Genomic DNA, 18,615 nt, shown 5'->3' with positions numbered 1-18,615 from the left:
AAGGAGAGGAGAGAATGACAAGGAAGGATGGATGACATTGTGTTGTCTCTGTTTGCGCTCAGTGCAAATTGGGGAGGGGGAACCAACCGAGCCGTGGAACAATCGGGGGACCTGGGACAAAGCACCCCTGGCTGCGCTTCCCTGGGGAGGTGGCCGGTGGGAGAAGGTGCTGGGGCTGCCCTCCCTCCTCAGTCTGGTTTGGGCTTCTATCATTTATTTTTACAGTGAAATGATGAAGACAGGCAGGCAGGCGGGCAGGCAGGCTTGGGCGGTGGATTCCTCCTCCCCTCTTGCTCTGCCAGAGGCCCTCAGCCCTGACCTGCCCATCCCCTCTCCTCCCAGCCCAGGCAGCTCACCCTTTACCGGATCAGGACCCAAGGAGGTCTTGGGGGCGGCCAACCCCAGCCTGCACCTCAGCAGTAGTCCTGTTCCAATGGTGATCCACAGAACCCTTGGCGAGTCTGGTCCTGGGGGTCCCCAGCTGCTACCCCCCCCCCAGCTCCCTCCTCCAGGTCACCCTCTCTGTAGCCCTGAACCTCCTCAAATGCCCCCCCCCCCAACTCTGATTCTGGGATTCTGTAATGGTTGATGATGCCTGGTGGTAACAAAGACAGATCCCCCACCCCTCCACCCCCAGCCCAATTCATCTCCTCTTCCTGAGGAATCAGGGTTAGAATTGCTGGTTCACAGCCAAAGTCTCCATGCAGAACAAGCCCAGACACTTTGAACTTGTCCGGCCTGGCCAGAGGGAAGCCCCCCCTTATACCAGGCATCCTCTCAGCCCACCTCCCCACCTCCCAGAGAAAGCGCCTCCTGCTCTGAGTGTTTACATCCTCTGGCGGCTCCACCGCCTTCTTCCCTCACCCCGGAATCCCCATCTGGCCGACCCCTCCATGGAGAGGTTCCAAGCTCAGGAAACCCTGCATCTTACTCATTCGCGTCGCTCCTTTCTGGATTCCCTGGCATGTGGCACTTGTCTGGAGTGTGGCTCACAAGCTCCGGGCGGGGGGACTCCTGCCCCCAGAGCCCAGCAGGAGCAGGGCTGATGACTGCCGGCAAGGTGGCAGCCAGGCTAGGATGGTCCCTGGCTCCTGCTACCCTGGAGAGCAGAGCAGTGGTTAGACCCAGCACTGGGAGCCAGGGACGTGGGCCCTTTTTACAGAGCTCAGCCTCTGCTCTCCCCCAAGAGCCTGCCTGGGTCCCTTTCATCTTTGGTGCCTTGGAGGGCAAAGGAGGCAGGCCCAGGAGCCAGCACACACACATACGCACACTCACACATAACATTTACACACATTAACACATACACATTCACACACATACACAACACATAGGTACACAATATACATATTAACCCACATCCCCCCACATTCACATTCACACACACACGGTACATACACATGGTACATACACACATAATACACACGTATAACATCTACATACATTAACAATGCACATTCACACTCATACAGAATACACACATCCACACACACATTCACTCATGCATCCTATACACACATACATATTAACAGTCACATGCAGCACATATATGCACATCAACACACATAACATACAAAACACAGTAACATACACACACACACACACATGCACACCTCTCAGTCCTGGGCACCTGGAACCATTAAGGCAGCCTCTGATTTAATGTTGCTGAAGAGACTTCCTCCAACCAGTGGTGGACAGCAAATGGAGCAGAGCTTAGTTGTCCGGTTTTTCAGAGGGAGAGACTGAGGCCCAGGGTGGGGAAGGGATCCAGCTCAGCTTGATAGCCCCAGACAGAGCCTGCTAGGCCGAGGTGGGATTGGATTCCAGGGGGATTTTTTGACACCCCTCCAGATTCAGTTACCCCACAAAAGCTGCCCCAGGAGCTCTATGGGGGCCCAGAGCCCCCCTCCGGGATAATAGATTTAGATGCCAAAGACACCTTAAATGTGTTTGAGTCCATACCACATCCTCATTTTACAGATGAGGAAACTGAGGCCCACAGAGACTTGGGACCTTGCCAAAGAACATCAAATCTAGCTTCCTTTTGTTACAAAAAAACTTGAGCCTCAGAGGGATGTGTTTGGCCCAAGGTCACACCCCAAGATTTGAGCCAGGTCTTTTGGGCTCCCCTGTCCAGGTTCTCTCCCTGCTCCTCCCCCTAGTCTGATTGGGTAGCCCCTACACCTCCCAACACTGAGCCTCAGTCTGCCTCTGAGAATCCCACCCTTTTTCTCTAGCTGTGTCCTCCCTCAGGGACCAGGGGCTTCCAAGGTGTCTTAGGGCATACCAGAGGACCTTGGGCTCAAGGCCTGGCCTCTCCTGGGGGCTTTTTCTCTATCAGATGTGAGCCCTTGTGGGCAGGCGCTGACTTTGTTTTGGCTTGTATTCCTACCCTAGCACTTAGCAGATGGAGTTCCCAGTACACAGTTAGGGATTAATATGTGCTTATTGGCTTGAGCATGAGTCAGCAGTGTCATCGGAGAAGCCAACAGTAATTTCCAGCCAACTCATTATAAGAGTAAGGAGAGGACAGTTGGAGGACCAACTTGGAAGTGCCAGTTTGGGATGGGCTCTGTTGGGGGCTTATTTAGATGGTAGTGGGCCTCAAGGAAGTGAGGAAGGAAAGACTGGGAGCACTGGGGTGGGGGTGGGGTACCTGATAGTGGTCCTCAGGCCCTGGAGAGGGAGGCTAGGGTCTACGTGGCGCCAGAGGACAGATGCAGGACCGAGGCTGGCCAAGACTCCTCATAGTGAAGGGGCATGGGGGGATGGGGTACCCCCTTCTGGGAGGCCTGCTTGTAGGTGGGCTGGTTGATGGGATTCTAGTTCAGGAGGCTCCCCTCCTCCATCTGGGGGCAGCTATGAGGGGGGGCAGGAGGGTGCCGTCATCCTCAGCTCTCTTGAGCGGCCTGATAGTGGTCTGGCCCCCTCAGTCAGAACCTGTCTGTGGTCCCTTCTGGGCTGGGCTGCTCAGTTTCAATTATTGTAATTGTTTTTGCCTCCTGGGACTCTGTCCAGCTGTCCAGTTCTGTGACTTTACAGAGAAGGAAACAGGCCCAAGGAAGGAAGTGAGTCCCACACTGGGAAGGGGCAGTGCAGGCTTCTTCTGTGCAGTCACTCACTACGCTGGCCTGTGCCAAGGTCTGGCCATCCCGGATGAGACCAGGAAGAGGAATTGAGCCCAGTGGGTTATATGAATGGAGGACTGATGGGCAGGTCTGGAACAAGTGGCTTAACCCTTAAAACCCCCCAGACCTGGCTCCTGGGGCAGCTCCAGCCGTGTTTTTATCACCGCTTAGGTCTGGAGAGTTGGTCTTTGGTGTGGGAGGGGACCGACCAGGGGTAAAGAGCACATTCAGATAGGGAGCCCTCTTTGACTCTTGGCGTGAGGATGTCTCTAGCTGTGTAAACTAGGGCCTCCTTCTCCTCCCCTGTAGGGGTTTGGATGAGGCTCTCTTGGAGCCCCTACCAGACTGGTGACTAGGCTGTGTGAAGCCTGGGGGAAGGAACTGGGGTGTGAGAGAGAAGAATGTGAGATCCCTCAGTGACTGAGGAGCCAAGTGGGAAGGGAGAGCAGCCTCTTTGTGCCTGGCCCCAGAGGCAGTGAATTGGGGGGAGTGGTCCAGAAGGCAGATTTCAGCTTATTGTTACCATAGGTCAGAGAGGTAGAGGACCTCTAGGACCATCAGAGCTAATGCTCTTGTTTTATAGATGGGGAAACTGAGACCCAGGGAGAGAAAGTGACCAACCCAAGGACCTTAGGGAGGTGGAAGAGATTTCAGAGGCCTCTAGTCTAACCTTCCTATCTTAGAGACAATGAAGTGAGGCCCAGCTAGCAAGCATCAGGGGTGGGGTTTAAACCCATCCCTTTCTGTCTCCCAATTTTAAGTCAAGTCTTTGGAAGTCACTTGGGGATGTTGGAACCCCTTCTTTGAGGGAAAACTGTTCTGGGGAAGAAGAGGTATAAGAATCCTACCTTGGAGTTAACAAAAGTCATGAGCTGGCATTTGCCTCCTGAGCTGTGACTGAAATCTCCCAGGGCTCCCTGGAGGAGGACCCATCTTAAGAATCTGCATGCTGGTTGCCACTTTTGACAAAGGATGTTGGTCTGCCATTCCCTGTTCTAAGGGCCCTCCCATCTGGGAGGGTGTCAGAGGATGGGGATTGGTGACTTTGGGCAAGTCCCTTGACCCCTCTGAACCTCAGTTTCCCCATCTGTAAAGTGAAGAGAGGACTCTGAGGTCTTCTCCTGCCTTAGACATATGATCCTATGTGTTGTCTGAAAGTCACCTTGCTCCTTTGGGTCTTAGTTTCTTCCTCTGTAGAATGGGCAGGATGAATAGATCTGATTGTGTGATCTGAAACTCAGAGCCCAGCTTTGGCTCTGCATAAGGAGAGCCCAAAGAAACAGAATCTAGACTCCTTCATCTAAGAACCCCTCCCCTCCATGCCAGCCCCAGTCAGGAAGTTCCAGAGGCTTGGCCTTCCTTCCTTCCTTGCTGTCAGCATGTCCTGTTTCAGGGATGAGCATGGCCAGTGATGGGATGGCAGAGCAAAGCCAAGGCCTTTCACCTTTGGCCCTGAGTTTATCCATCTGTAAAATGGGGGTGCTTCCAGGAGAAGCAGAGCTACAAGGGGCTTCTGGCACCACCCAGCCCAGAGCATTCATTTTACAGAGGGGAAATTGAGGCAGAGAGAGGGAAATGACCCTTACGAGGCCCCAGGCTAGAGAGACTTGAGTCTGGACCTTCTAGTGCCAACTCCTAACTCTTGCCCTCCTTATTGTATGGGACACTGGTAAGGCTGAAGCAGCCTGGGGCCTGCAAAGTACCCTATGGGGAAAGGCTGGTTCTGAGGTTATCAGACTTCAAGGGAGGCAGTGTGACATGGTGGGAGGGGCAGCAGAGCTGGGGGGTCCCTCCCAGCTTTGCATCCTGCCCTGGACACTTGCTGATGTGTGTCCTTGGAAAAGCTGCCGCCTTTCTCCCGGCCTTACTCTCATCTGTCACACTTGCCCAAACGTCCAGGGGCAGTATTAGGGGCTGTATGTGGAGAGTGGCATGTGAGTTGATCAATAAACAGCAGTGAAGAGGCTGGCAGCTGGGGGGTTGGGAGGAAGGGCTCCCAGGAGTCCCTGATGCCTTTGAAAGGGCCACAATATGTCTCCTTAGAAATCCTTGTTTTTTAATTTTCACATTTGAAACCATGGTTCTGAGAAGGACTTTACCAGAGGGAGGGGGATTGGGGTGGGGGGAGGGTGTCCATGACACACAAAAATTAAGAAGCCCTTGTCCTAGAGGTCTCAATGCTCCAAATTGGGAAGGGGAGGCCCCTGGAGCAGGGGACAGAGAGAACATTGACAGGTGAATGAGAATGAGAAAAGTGAAGATGGAAGGGGGGCAGTGGGAGGGGTAGGTGTGAGACAGAGAGAGAGAGAGAGAGAGAGAGAGAGAGAGAGAGGAGAGGAGCAGGGAGCCTGAGCCCCTGTACTGCCAGACAGTAGTACCCTCCCCACTAAACATCTTCCAAGTAGGGCCAGGGCAGGCCATCCATCAGTATGACAGCTGGAAGTATAGGCAATGACCTGAAGTTAAAAAAGTCTCCATGTCTAATCCCCATTTTGCTCTGGTTCCTGGAAGAGGACAGAGGCATTTATAGTGAAAGGAGAACTGGGCAGTTGTGCAGGGTCCCCAGCGCTCTGGGAAGGGAATGCAATTTTATGGAGCTAAAGGCTCCCATGAGCGGAGCTGGGCCAAGCTAGTCCTCCCAGAATCTCCTGCACCAAAGGCCCTCCAAGGGCTGCAGAGGTGGCCCATTCCTCTGATCCTGGTCACAGGCCTCAGTTCAACTCCTTTTCTCTCTCCTGGTTCTGCCCTGTACATCCCAGCAGAGCAAGGCTGATCCCTGCAGCCTGGGGCATCCCTTCATGTACTGAAGGGCAGCTATCAGGGCTCCCTGGGTGAGTCTCACCTCCGTCCTCTGACCCTCCTCAGCATGATCTTGGGACTGATTGACCCACGCTGACCTCTGCAGTCCAGGAAAACCTGAGCCCTGGTTCACATGGCTGGCAAATCTCTTTGCCTCTGCCTCTATTTCCTCATCCGTAAAATGGGGAGAAGAGTCCTTGCTGCCTCCTTCAAGCCTTAAAGACACGTTTATGAGCTTTCACTCTTCAATTTTCCTCCTTTGAAATGCTCTGGATTCAAAAAGGGAGGCCAGCCCTGGTCCAGTGCAAGCTAGCAAACGGAAGCCTTGTAAGCCTTGTGCTCCCTGCTCTTTGGGGCCTGGGGTAGAGAACAGAATGTTGGTAAGATTGCCTTGAACCATGCCTGGCTCGGACGTGTACTAGCCGTGGGATCCTGGGCAAGTCATTCGCCTCCTCTATAAAAGGAGGGGTTCCCGATGGACAGCCTTCTAGTTCTGTTCTAAACCAGCTTCAGTAAATGGTGTCGTTTAGTCATTTTATTTTTTGTTTGTTTTTTCCACTTAATTTCTGTGACTCCCTTTGGGGTTTTCTTGGCAGAGATACTGCAGTGATTTGTCATTTCCTTCTCCAGCTCATTTTACAAGTGAGGAAACTGAGGCAAACAGGGTGAAGTGACTTGTCCAGGGTCACACAGCTAGTGAATGCCCAAGGCTGGATTTGAACTTGGAGGTTTGAGTCTTCCTGACTACAGGCCTGGTGCCCCCTAGCAGCTACCCTCAGGGCATACTGAGCATTTAAGAACTGCTTCTGCATGGCTTCCTTCTGCCCATGCTGAGGATGTCCATGGTGCCTTCCATGCCTCAGCAATGGCATGTGTATGGGAAGACTAGAGCTGCCTGGTGTGGGGAAGCCTGTCTAGGGTGTACTCAGCACCCTTGCAGGGGAGAAAGAGACACACGAAGCTTTGGGGTGTCTCCTGTGTGCCTGGCACTGTGCTGAGCACAGATCCAGGAAGACTTGTCTTTGCAAAGGGAGGCCAGAAAGCCGAGGGGGGAGGGGCTAAAAGTGGACCTTGCCCTTGGAGGGTCCGAGAGGGCAAGCTCAGGACGTTGCCCTGGCCACTGTTGGGGTTTTTAGAAGAGACAAAGAGCATGGAATCATAGGTGAAAATCTGTGCCCTCGGGGTCCTTACATTTCTTTATATTCCTATGATCTGTATCTGATCCAAAACTCCACTTTTCACTTACTTACTTACCTTACTGTGGCTACCCCCACCCCCACCCCCACCCCCACAATTCATTGAGTTGAGATGCAGAGTGTTGGACCTGAATTTAAGAGACCCAGGTTCACATCCTGGATCCTTAAAAGCTCCCAGGACTGTGGAGGACCCCAGGACCTCCTTTTCCTAAGCCTTCATTTTGAAATCTCTTATGGAGGTGGGTCCTGTAACATTATCCCCCCTAGACAGCTGGGGAAACTGAGGCTCAGAGAGATTGTGCTCAGGATTGCACACAGCTAATGAGGTCCTCCCCTTCGAGGCCCTTCTGCTGGCTTTGAAAACCCCACAAGGTCTCTCTTTTCCTGGGGCTGACTTGGACGCTTGGGAATCTGCAAATGAAATTCCCTCCCGGAGCTGGTGCCCCAGCCAAGTCTCCTGTCAGTTTGCTTTGGGGAGAGGGAGAGGAGCCTGGGATAGGATTCCCTACACAGTCAAGCTCTCCCAGCGTTCCTGGGGAATTCACTAGGTGGGTGTGTACTTTCCCTCCTCAGATCTCTAATTGCCCTGTGCTCCTCGGCCTAACCTGCCTCCTCCTGGCCGCTTGGGCAGAGGCCTGGGGGTAGGGAGGGGTGGCACTTGAGCTGGCTCTCCCTGGAAGCCCGGGGGCATCTGTAGCGTTTCTTTTGTAGAGGAAGAGAGGGGCCGGTCCATCTCTAGAAACCAAATGCCTCTACCCTAACCCTCCCCTTCCCCATCAGCCCCCTCCCCTGCCTCTGGCAAAGGAGAGAATTTTAATATTTTCATTTTAACAACCATGTCATGGAATTTTCATTTTTAAAAAAATCATCAGAAAAGGAGAAATGTGTTTCTTCTGATCTAACCCCTGAAGGAGCACAGGGGCCAGCTAGCTGAACCCCATTGGTTTCCATTTTACTGATGGGGAAATTGAGGCCCCAGGGAACACCGGGCGTTAGCGCCCAAGGGCACAGAGCTAAACCCTGAGTTTCCCATCTCTCCACTGGGGACAGTGACAGCGGTCTTGGGAGGGGTCCCTCGGGGCCCAGTTACCCAGAATCATGTTTTTAAATGCATACAGTGAAATATGGAGGGTTAGAGAGGCAGCCCACCCTGCTGAAGGAGGTATCAAAATCGTTAACCCTTAAGTTCAGGCCTCCTTCCCACGTGAAGAACTGGACCGGGACCGGCCTGAGGCCCCCTTGGGGGGATCTGCCCCAGGAGCTTAGACCCCTCAGCCATGGGCCCCGAGTTTGGGAGAGACCGTTTTGTCTCCTGGTCAGGAATCATCCCCAGGCCCCTCACTTTACAGGGGAGGAAACTGAGGCATGCCCCGGCCAGGCCCAACCAGGTGGGGCTGGGGGCTCCCAGGGGGCTCCCAGCTCCCGGGCTGTCTGGGGCCCTGGGTGCCTAGGGGGGACGGGGCTGGAGGGGCCCCGGGGCTGGGGAGAGCTCCCTCCCACTCCTCCTGCCAGCCTTGGTCCCTCTGCCCCCAGGGGCAGCCCCCACGTGCACAGGGCCCCCCAGGGAGAGGGGCCTTCACGTTCGCGGGGGTCTGGCCCCTGCCCTTGCTGGTTCCTCCCCTCCCCCAATGCCCTCCTCCTCCTCCTCCCTCCCCTCACGCTCCCCCCGCCTCCCCCCGCCTCCCGCGCGCCCGCGCGCCGCTGCCCAGGCGGCCCCTGATTGGCGGGGCGGCGTCACGTGCTCCTCTGTTATTTCCTGTGTGTTTGGGAGAATGGAGAGAAGCAGCCCCGAGCGGAGCCGCGCCGGGGCCGAGGAGCGCGGCGGCCTCAGCCCCTGCCCCTGCGGCCGGGGGGCCCCGCGCTGAGCCCCGGCCCGGGGAGGGGAGCCGGGCCCGAGCACGCCGGCCTGCGAGCGAGGAGCGAGTCGCGAGCGAGCCCGTGAGGGAGGGAGCGAGTGAGTGAGGGGGAGGGGAGGGGGCCGGACGGGCGGGCGGGGGGAGGGGAGCGGGGGGAGGGGAGGGGGCGCGGCCTCGAGCCCGGAGCCAGCGCCCAGGTAACCGCGGCCCCGCCCTGCCCCGCCCGGCCCGGCGCGCCGGCCCGCCCCGCGCGCCCCCGCGGCCCCCGCCGGATCGGGTCGGGGGAGGGGGGAGGCCCGAACCATGTGCGGCGGGCCGGGCCCTGCCCCCGGCCGGGCCGCTCACTTCCTGGGCTGGGCAGCCCCGAGCCCCTCCCCCGGGGGAGGGGGCCGTGTGTACTAGCGGAGCACGTGGCTGCGTCGGGGTCCCGGGGCCGTGTTTACACCGGGCGGGCGGGAGGCCCCCCGGGAGACCCTGCTCGCGCGCCCCTAAGCGCCTACTGTGTGCGGGCCCGCCCAGCCCCGAGCACGTGCGCTCGTTTGTACGGTCACGGGATCGCCCTGGTCCCCCTCTGCCCCTCGGAGCCCCCCCAGAGGAGCTAAGTGACTCTGCCAAGGTCACGGGGCAGGGATGGAGAGGCCAGTCCTGGTTCAGCCTTTGTGCCTCCAGCCAGGGCAGTGCTGGGGGGGGGGGGTCGGGGGGGATCATTGAGGAGCTCTCCTGAGGGGAGAGGTCTAAACCCGAGTTGTAGGTGAGCAGCTAGGGGCAAGGCCGGCCCCACTTCGGGCCGCTCTGCCCAGCTGGCCCTGGTGAATCCAGGTTGGACTCTGTGGAGTCACCATTGGCCCTTTGGGCTTCGTATTGGGAAACACTTAGAGGCAGGCAGCGCAACACCTCTGGAGTCCGGGTGTTCCCTCATTTGTCCAACAGGGATCATGTTTTGTAGTACATAAGGTTGCTGTTGTGCCCAAAGATCCTGTGACACCTGTACCACCCACTGTGTGCTAGGCGCCATGCTAAGCGATTTACAGTTACTATCTCTTGATTTTTACAACAAAGGTAGGGAGGTTATTATTATTCCCCACTTTACAGCCCAGGAAACTGAGGCAGATGGAAGGCAAGTGACTCCAGTTAGCGTTTGAGGCAGGATTTGAACACCAGTGAAACTCAAGTGTCTTGAGTAAGTCAGGCTCTGCTCCTTCTCCTTACCTGTAAACACCCTTTGACCTCGGATTTGTTTAGGCTTCTCCCCCCTAATTCGCATTCTTTGTCGTTTCTTTCACTTATCTGCTTTAACACTCGCTAAGCAGCTTGGGCAGCAAGTCAGCATTGCCTTACCTGGAGTTGGAGAAGCTGTTTGCTGGTGTCTGGTGGGGATAGCCCTGGGGGAAAGGGTCCTTCTGCATCCCATGTCCTTGTGATTGCCTGTCTTCCGCCTTCTGCACCTTGCGAAGGGGCTGGCAGGGTTTGGCTGTTTTAGGCTGGGCCCAGTAGGAAGAGCCAAGAGAGGTCTGTGTTTCATGCGCACTTTCTGCCCTGACTTTTGGAAGGTGAATTTGAGACGAGATTTGAAAGAGTGCAGTTGGCCTGCTAGGGAATGGAGCCACTGAGGTGCTTAAGAGTCCTTTCTCTGTCCCAGAGACTGGGTTGGGAGAAATTGGGGGGAGGTGTTGATTTTCTTTTTTTAAACTAGGTCACCATTTCCCATTCTAGCTCTCTCCTTAGAACAGAGCATAAAGGGGTTCAGGGAGCCATCATCACCTGGGCAATGTCTGTAGCATGATGCACCCATCTGTGCCCCTAGAAAGGAGTACGGGCCCAGTCTTCTGGGAGATAGGTGCTCCCACAGAGGCTTGCTTCTCTACAGCTTCTCTTATGGAGGATGAAGTTGGTGGGATTACTCACCCAAGGGTGCTTTAGTGCTCAGTACATCTGATTTATCCCTTTGGAGGGGGCCTGAGGCATACTCTGGGAGGTACCTGAAGGAAACCAATTAGTTTCACTGTTTTGTTTTTAAAAGCTTGTAAGCTGCTGAGGCTTTACTTTGGGGTACAGGCTTTCAGTGCCACCTCAGAATTAAATGTTGAGCACATATTGGACATGCAGCTAATGTCATGGAGCGAGGATCACCTTTATTCAAAGCAAAACAGACCGCAGCTCCGGATAGGCTTCCATTACTAAAGCATACATGGAGTTTGATGCATGTGATGTTTGGAATTGAAAGCACTGAGGTGTGACCACCAGTTCTAGTGTTTATCTGACCAGAGAAGGCAGAAGGTCATCATTGTACTGTGTGCAGGAAGACTGGGGCTCCAGACCTACCTTGGGCACATTCTGACTGTTTGATTCCCCATCTGTAAAAGGGAATACTCTCTGCTCTGCTCCTCCCTTCATCAGCTCCTAAGTACTCCCATACTCCTGTGTTTCTGTGAGGGCTCCTCTGTTCAGGAGCCAGCCAGCCGTCCTATAGTTCCTCTTCCCTTTCAGGCACTGAGATGTTCCACTTTCGGGGAATTTCCATTCCATGTGCTGTCCAAAGACAGAACCTGCACAAAGTCATGATGAGGGAGGGTGCAGGAGAGGTCTCTAACATGAAGTGACACTTGGGGTATGGAGAGATGTGTGTGGAGGGCTAGGGGAAAGCTGGAGGCTGGAATTTGGGAGTTCCACACTTGAGTAGACCAGTTTATCTATTGGGAAAGTAATACAATCTGCCTGGAAGCAGCCTGGGAAGGGCTGTAAAAGCCCTCAGAAGTTTGCATTTGAGCCTAAAAGTAGTTGGAAGCCAGTTGCTTTTTGAACTGGAGAGGGACATGGTCAGACCATAAAGACCTGCTGGACACCTGCCATTTGGAGAGGGGCAGAATCTCAAGGCATTGCAGCCCCTCAGACCTGTGGTAATGAGCCTTGAGGCAGGCGGCTGTGTTGGGAGTTAAGAGAAAGAGCTGCTACAGACTTGGTGAGTGATTGGTAGGGGCAGGACAGCTGTGAAGACCTGAGAACTGGAGGGATTGGCAGTGCCCTCCCAACCAAAAGAATAGCAGCCGGGCAGCAGCCTTCAGGGGAAGGCCCGAGTTTTAGAGACGATGAGTTTGACGTGCCTGGAGTTGTAGGACAAGAGCTGGCCTCAGTGACGAAAGAAGAGAATAGGATATCTCTGGTGGGATGTGGTGGGGAGCCCAAAGCCAGAGATAGGGCAGAGTGTGAGAATGAAGCTAGCATGGGCCGTCACCTAGTCAGTAAACATTTGGTGAGTGCCTACTGTGTGCCAGGCACTTGTAAACACCTGCCCCTGCCCCCAGGGAGCTTACTGAGGAGAAGACAAACAAGGCGGCAACCTTTTCTCTTCTCTCTTGTGCCCAATCCCCTCCCAGTACAGCTGTTGAGTTCAGGCCCTCATGGCCCTCTAACTAGTGTTCTTGCCTCTGGCCCAGTTAGCCTCCTTGAGAAGCTTCCGTGGCTCCCACTTGTGTGTAGGATAAAATGCAGGCTCTCCTCTGTTCAACTGGAGCCAGATTGTGAGGGGCTTTAGATGCCAATCCTCCTGGGCTAATGACTCATTACTCAGTCCCATGGGCTGCCCCTCCCCCCAGCATGCTGCAACATTCTTCCTCTGGTGCCATTTGGAACTTGTAGCCTCCTCTAAGGCTTTGAGGGCCTCCAGGAGACCTTGCAGATTCCTCTTCCCCCAACCCCCCCAATCATTTTGTCTTTCTCCCTCTAGGAGCTCTGGCTCCTTTTTCTTGGGTTTCTAACATGAACCACGGCCTGGTACATAGTAGGCCTGTCATGAAGTGTTAGCTGGTTGCACTGAATGATAATTAGCTCCCATGGCACTTGCTGGAAAGATCCAGCACTTGGCCAGGCTTGCCCATTGGTTCACTCCTGTGGACGTTTGGACCAGTGCGGAGGCTTTCTTTGGGAAGCACCCCCTTGGCCCTTGTTGCTGATTCGCCTTCGAAGTTGCTTTCCCAGGCTCCACAACTGAATTATGAAGTGATGTCTGTGGTGGTTTTTCTGGGTTATTTCTGGTTGTTTAAGCCGTCTGTGCTTGGCTGTATCGGCAGTCCTGGAGAGATATTTACAATTGGGCCAACACTTTTATGGTTGGGTGTAAAAGACTGCAGAATTTCCAGAAACCGTGTGTGTGTTTTTAAAACTCTTCTAAAGTAATTAGTTTAAGTTTGTTTGAGGGGGGTACCTTTGTCCCCAGCTTTGTTACTGACTAGTGCTGTCATTTAGGGGCCAGTCACCTACCTTCTTCTGTTTCCTCATCTCTACAGCAAGGGCTTGGACTGGGTGATCCCCAGAGTCTCTTCCAGCTGTAATGTTCTAGGGGATTGGACAGTTTCCTTTTCTTTCAGAGTAGATGCTGCCCTAGTAGCCAAGAAGTCTCCAGTGACATAATTCCTGCCTCTGTCCCTTTCTTCTGACCTCAAGACCTCTGGGAGTAGGGGCACTTTATCTGGAGCCTGTCTAGTCTTTGGTGACCCAGGTTTGGGTTGGGGATCCCACATCCAGCTGCCGGCCAGGGCAGCTTTTCTTACAAATGATAGGTTGTTGGGTTTTTTTTTAAAGTTCTCTTAAGGGCTTTGGACACTTGTAAGAGGCTAAAGTTTTGAGTCTTAAATTTAGAGGGAAATGTCCATCTGGTGAGCTTGTTGAATGGGGAGACTTGAAAACAAAGAGTGGGCCATCAGAAAGCAGGGCCCATGGTGGGGGGGTCAATGGGTCAATCACCCTTGGACTAATGCAGGCTCTTGATAAAGCATTATTATCTTACTTTCTAATTAGAGCTCTGTTTTAAATAATTTTATCATCTAATTTGAATAAGTTTTTCTAATTTTCATAGTCTTTTGCCTGCTCCTTAGAGAAGAAATGTACTGCTACCTTCAGGGTACCTGAGTGGGTAGGGGAGAGGGCCTTGGGTTTTCAGGCTCCAGAGGGACTTGGGTCCTCATGTCAGCCCAGGGCACATGGCTCGGTTAGCTTGTATCCTGAAAGTGAGAGGATTGGACCAGCTCAGACATTAACCTGGACCCCGAATAGACAAGAGAGGGTCATGTCTGTGAACTTTGATGGATGGAGTACATCTTTATTGTAAGCATGACAGGTTTCTCTTTGTAATCCCTTTGGACCCAAGGAAACCAGGTTACAAGGCTCAGAACCCTAGAACTGGACCGTCTTTCCCACGTTCTTTCCTGCCCTTGCCTCTCTTAGATGGCCTTTCAGAATCCTTGAAGGCTGTGACAACTTTCGATAGATGCAGTTAGAAGGAGACTCAGCTGCTCTTGTCCAAACTCTGGCTCATTGAGCCCCAACTGTGACTTGTCCATTTGTTGCTTTGTTCAGCCCACAGAGCAAAGGTTTAGGCCAGGGCTGGCCCAGAGACTGGGCTAGAGGGACCTGAACCTTGATCTTAACCTCTCAGATTCCCTTTTCTTTCAGATACAGCTCTATAGATCTATCTCAAACTCATAGAAAGTTCCTTGTCCTTACGTTGGCCCAAAGGGTTAACATTTCTTCTCATTTCTTTGGTTTTATTCTCCTTGTTGGGCTGATGCTACCCAAGGCTGATAACCATCCATCTGTGTAGATTTACTTAAAAAGACATGTTTCTGGACGTTGATCCTTTCTTGACTATGTACTCCGAGCCCTGTGTTGGCTTCGGAGATGTCTGTGTGCAGGGCGGAGATGGGGAGATTAGGACCCATGGCAAATCTCTAACTAGGTGCACATGACACCTCAGTAGGGAGGAGATATTATCCTCATTTTACAGATGAGGAAACTGAGGCAGGCACGGAGGGTAAGTGACTTGCCATGTCTGAGCCAAGACTTGAACTCGGATCTTCCTAAGTCCAGAGTTGTGTCTACTGTATTACCTAGCGGCCTAGAAAAGAAGCCTCGCTTTGAGTTTCTGCTTCTCTTCTACTTTTTCCTTCTGAATAAAAGTCAGACTTAGAAAAGTCACCTCTCTGGATGCCATTCTCACGTATAGAGAAAGGAGCTTGCTGCTCTCAGTGTCAGCAAGCATTTTTTCAACATGTCTTGGGTGCCTAGCCCTGGGAGGGGCCCACTGATCCCCGATGTCTGGACCTGTGGGAGCCTCTTGACTTCTCTATACCTTGGTGCCAATACTGATGAATCTGCCAGCCTCTGAGAGCGTCAGGATAGAAGCGCATGTGTCACTAGTGAATTACATGCTTTGCATGTACTTGGAATTTCTGGAAACAGGGTGACATTAGTAGATCTCGTTTTCCTCTTCTCCCAAAATGTTGTGGGTTTTTTTTTTTTTAAACATTTGGGAGAAGAATATATTCGAGTTGTACATTTAAAATGGGAGCTGTAGAAGAGAAGGTTCTCATGGCAACGTTTGACTTGCCCATTTTGCCCATAGAGTAGGTAGTATTTTTGATTACGAGTGAGGCTGTTTAAAGCCCTTCAGGATATACAGTATGTGCGGTGTGGGCGAGAGAAAGTTCTCATAGCAACGCTCACTTTCTAGAGTTCCTAAATTTAAAAATTAAAATTAGCTTTAAGCACCAAAACAAAGGAACAGTTTGAAACATTTGATTGAATTGGTAGAATTTTTGCTGTACCCTTTATGGAAGAAACCTAATTCTTGCAAGACCTGAGTAGGGTATGAACTCTTTGCTTTGGAGATGAGGCCAGACTGTGACATATGATGCATGTGCTGGTGGTGCATGTGACTTGGGTGGTCTTCATTTTTGAAGATGGTTGGGATTTGTCTTTATTTCAGAGACAGCTGGCCTTGGAGTCAGCTAGGGTGACTTCAAGACCAGCCTCTGAGCCAGGCACAGTTAACTGGAGTGTTCAGGGAGGCTCAGGGAAATCCTGGCTCCTTCATGAGCTGGGGGCAATACAGAGACACTTCCCATCCCTATCACACCTTACCTTGTTGGACCTTAATGAACTGAGTCCCCTAACCCAGACTCTATTTTTGTTTATTTGTTTGGAATCTTCCTTTTTCCCTAGGTGAAACAGAAGGCCTTTGCCCATGGTACGGACTAACAAGTGTTTGTTTTGATTGTTTCCTTCCCCAAATTTCTTTGGCTTTTTCCATTAAAAACATTTCTTAAAAAGGTTACACTATTTTAAATTCTGCCTTTTGTTCTTATATCACATGAATTTCCAGATAGAGCCCTCCTCCTTCTCCTGCTATATGAGTGGGGGCTTGTAATAGACTGCAAAAATGTGGTAAAGGACTGGAGCAGTCCAGTCCATCACCTGTGCCCTGTGGCGCTGGGCAGGAAAGGGATTGAAGGAGAAGTTCTTTTACCTCTTTCCCGGGGCCCAGCTTAGTCATTGTCACTGTAGTGTTCCTTTGGGATTCTTTTCCCTCTGTAGTACTCAAATCATTATGGGTATTGTCTTCTTGGCTCTGCTGCCTTTGTTTGCCATCATTTATAGAAATCTTCCAGTGTTTTTCTGGCTTAGAGGGTATCATGAGGTCCTAACTTTGGGAATGGAAGGAACCTGTGAAGGGGTCTAATCCCAGACCCCCATTCTGTAGATGAGGCCATGTAAGGCTGTAGCCATAAAGTGACTTGTCCGAGATGACAAGTCAGTGGAAGAGCTTGGAGGTGAACCCAAGGTTCCTGACTAAATCATTCACTGACTTTGTAAAAGTTTTTTTCAACTAACAGGCATTTATCTGGCCTCCCTTTGTCTCCCATCGGGGAAAAAAAGAACCTTTGTAGCAGATCTGCATGTTCAAGCAAAACTAGTGCCCACAGGAGCCATGCCTTCTCATGCATCTTGAATCCATCAGCTCTCTGTCAGGACTCCTGGACACGTGGCAGGTCAGGATATTATCAGGGATCTTCAGACTTGCTCGGTTGTCTGTCTTTACAATGTGCTGGCACTGTATAAATTGTTTCTACTCACTGCACTCTGCATCAGTCCATACAAATATTCTAGGTTTCTCAGAAGCTCTCCTTTTCATAAATTCTGGCGCCACAGTCGTATTCCATTATGTTCATATGCCATAATGTGTTCAGCTCTTCCCCATTTGACGGTCATCGTCTCAGTTTCCTATTCTCTGCCACTCCAAAAAGAGCTGCTGTAATTATTTTTGTACACATAGTTCCTTTCCCTCTTGTTTTCATCATGTCTTTGGGGTATGGAACTAATAGTGTTACCATTGGGTCAAAGGGTACGCACAGTTTGGTTTCCAGACTGGCTGAATCAATTCACAGCTTCATCAACAATGTTTTAATGTGCCAACATTTGTCCTTTTTCCTTCCTTCTATCCATCCATTCATCTTTGTCAGTCTGGGAGTAGGATAGAACCTCAGGTTTCTTCCATTTGTATTTCTCTTGATAACTGTGGATAGTTTGGATGTCTTCCTCTGAAAACCACCTGTTCTTATCCTTGGACCATTTAGTAATTGCAAAATGGCTCTTATACATTTAAATCATTTTCTTTCAGATCTTGGAAAATGAGACTTCTGTCAAAGAAACTTTGTGCTGAGATTTTTTTTCTCACTTAATTATTTCCCAATTTTAGCTGCATTGGTTTTGTTTGTGCAAATCTTTGTTCATTTTTTAAAATCAAAATTATCCATTTGTATCTTCTGATCCTCCTTGTTTGGCCATGGACTCTTGCCTACCCCAAAATCCAAAAGGATATTTCTTCCCTGTTCCTCTAACTTGTTTTATATCTAAGGCACATGTCCATTTGGAACATACCTTGGTATGGGATATGAGGTGTGAGCCTCAACCTAATTTCTGTCCAACTGCTTTCAGTTTTTCCAGTTGTTTTTGTTGAGACTGCTGTAGCTAGGATCCACCAGAGTTTGGCGGAACCAACCAACGTGTCAGTCAGATCCAACTATGGACAGTTTCACCCCTTTTGCACCCCTCTACCTTCAAAGAAGTGAAAGAGGTGATTCTCGGGGCATTGTATTCTGCAGTAATATTTTCTTATATTCAGGAACCACTGTTTGCTTAACCATTCCTCAGAGGTCTCCCATATTTCCATTTCTTTGCTACCACAGAAAGTGCTGCTCTGACCATTTGGGTGTATGTGGACCATTCTTTCTCAGATCTCCTGGGGTTATATGCTCAGCCGAGGGCTCTGCAAGTTGAAAGGGCCTGAAAATCTTAGAGGGGTTTTTAACACACTTCCCAAATGCTCTCTAGAGTGGAGGGACCAATCTGTCATTTCATGGTGGTATCCTCGGATTCCACTTCCCCAGTGGGGAATGGCCTTTGGTCTTGGTGATTGTGGCTCCTTGAGGTCATGGGCCGTCTTGCTTCCTTCTGTATGCCCTGCATCTGGCACAGTGCTTAGCATGTTGTAGGTACTTAATAAATACTCACTGACTGAAATATTTGTGTTCATTTCCTCCATATCTTGGATACAGAATCCTTAGAGATGCAAAGCTTTTTTTCTCCCATCAAGTTTCTCTTATCCTACCTATTTAGATTGCTTTTGTTTATGCAAGAGCCTTTCAATTTCATGAATTGAAATGGTGTATTTTATCTTTTGTGATCTGTATCCCTTGTGTGCTTAGGATTTATCCCCCTAGCCATAGGGAAGAAAGATGCCTAATCTGATCTTCTTATAATTTTCTTTATGATTTGACCTTGACTTGAATTCTTTGAGATTGACAA

General features: G+C 51.5%; 1 protein-coding gene across 3 annotated transcripts in view; it reads left to right on the top strand.

The window, feature by feature from the left end:
- Positions 1 to 18,615, top strand: part of TCF20 (transcription factor 20) — a 182,833-nt gene that overhangs the window by 69,766 nt on the left and 94,452 nt on the right. Inside the window, exon 1 of one of the 3 annotated variants that reach the window (XM_072596315.1) lies at positions 8,892 to 9,074. The exons of the other annotated variants lie outside the window; for them this stretch is intronic. The gene's annotated coding sequence lies outside the window, so the exon portion shown is untranslated. Of the gene's footprint in view, positions 1 to 8,891; positions 9,075 to 18,615 lie in introns of those variants that run through there. 3 annotated transcript variants of the gene reach the window in all.

The sequence above is a fragment of the Notamacropus eugenii genome, chromosome 3 (assembly GCF_028372415.1).
Source record: "Notamacropus eugenii isolate mMacEug1 chromosome 3, mMacEug1.pri_v2, whole genome shotgun sequence".
NCBI lineage: Eukaryota > Metazoa > Chordata > Mammalia > Diprotodontia > Macropodidae > Notamacropus > Notamacropus eugenii.
The sequence above is the reverse complement of the archived record's forward strand: the minus strand, read 5'-3'. Positions and strand labels throughout refer to the sequence as shown.